This window comes from Schistocerca cancellata, unplaced genomic scaffold (genome assembly GCF_023864275.1).
Source record: "Schistocerca cancellata isolate TAMUIC-IGC-003103 unplaced genomic scaffold, iqSchCanc2.1 HiC_scaffold_1152, whole genome shotgun sequence".
NCBI classification, from domain to species: Eukaryota; Metazoa; Arthropoda; class Insecta; order Orthoptera; family Acrididae; genus Schistocerca; species Schistocerca cancellata.
The window spans coordinates 884,291-885,925 of record NW_026047151.1 but is presented as its reverse complement, the minus strand read 5'-3'; positions in this window follow the sequence as shown (position 1 = coordinate 885,925).

Below are 1,635 nucleotides of genomic sequence, written 5' to 3'. Positions count from 1 at the left end.
ACAGAGCGAGAAATGACGGGTATATTAAGCTAGCAGCGAATTTAAAGTAATGAAAGTGTCTAGCCGGTGGTATAATGAGAGGAAGTTGACACCGTGTACACGTTTAGGTGAGTAAATACCAGCCCTAGTGGTCAGATTGGGCAAATTTAATTTTTTTCAGAGTCTTTACAATGCTTTCGATGATAAATTTGTCATGTTATTGCTATATAGTCGAGATGCAGACAATACCGTTACATTTTATTACGGGTATTTCATACTGATAGATTTGTATTGCAATTGATTTCTTACTGCTATGGCGAACAAAGACACGATATAATCGTGGCCTCCTTCATCCTTTATGTTACGTGCTTGCAATGTGGGACGTTCACAGTTGAGGAGGGCAGCGAACATGAGAAAAGAAATGCAGAAGTAGGATGAAGAAGTGCAAGAAACGCCTATGAATTGGCTGTCTTCCAAATAGCGAAACAGCCCGCAAATAATATGCGTTTAAGGGGAGGTTTACTATTTTTGTCCCGAAAAAACCATGTTCTTTGAGAATTTTTTACTCGAGATGTGTTGTAGCTATCAATGTCAAATTATGTCAAAATGTTTGTTGATATTTCCTCTAAAAACTGGAATTTTTCCTATCGGAAATATCGAAGAACTAAGGCGGAAGTGCCGTCGGGACGAAACAAAATTTCGATGTAGACCTCCACTCGCGGTATGTCACAGGTTAGCCGGCTCGTCTGAAATCAAAACTAAGTTGACGTTAGCGAAGTATGTAAGATTCTTTAGGAGTTGTACCTCGCTTAAGTTATTTGGACCATAGTAAACAAAATGTCGGCTATTTGAAAAAATAGGATTTTTCTCATCAATTTTTCACTTCGTCGGCCTAGTAAAAATATTTATAGTTGATGGATCGGAGTAAAAGTGGTACAACTCCTAGACAATTTAGTTAGCTTCGTCGGAAAAAAAGAATCATGCCAATCGGTTCAGTAGATTTGAAGTTACCATACCACGCGATAAAAAGAAGTAATTTCGAGAAAAACGCGTTTGATGTTTTGACTACATATAAATGTAATATTGTGCAACTTACGTTCAGTATGCTATTCCGGGTCCATAAACTAGTCCTCCCTCTTCCTTACAGAGCGCGTTCTGCTCGATCTGGGCCATCCCGCGCTACTCCAGAGCCGCTCGTACGGCCGGTGACAAAGCGGTTTTCGGCCACTTGAATCCGGTGGTCGCCCGAATGCTTGGCGAACTGCGTCGAATGGAGTCCCAGGGTGACGTCCATCGTTGTCATGGTCTTCAGAATTGCTGAATACCCTTCGCTGAAGCTGCTCACTGCCAGGAAAGTCGTAACCTCCACAGTCTTTGCACCAGAATGGAAATGCTCGGGGGCTAAGTTCCAAACACACACGTTCAAACGTTCATTTGAATTTTTGTGTTTTTCCTCCCAAGCACCTTTCGTCCTCCGAAAGAAAAAAAACTGGTACGTGAAAAACGCCAATTTCAAGCAGGTGCATTTTTTTGTTCAACCGCGAATAACAAACATTTCCTTTCCGTAATCGTGTCTCGTCGTATATAGAATTCAAAGAATAAAGGGGATCTATAAGAGCTGTGAGAAAGCGCTAAAGGAACAGAAAATAGCTCGCG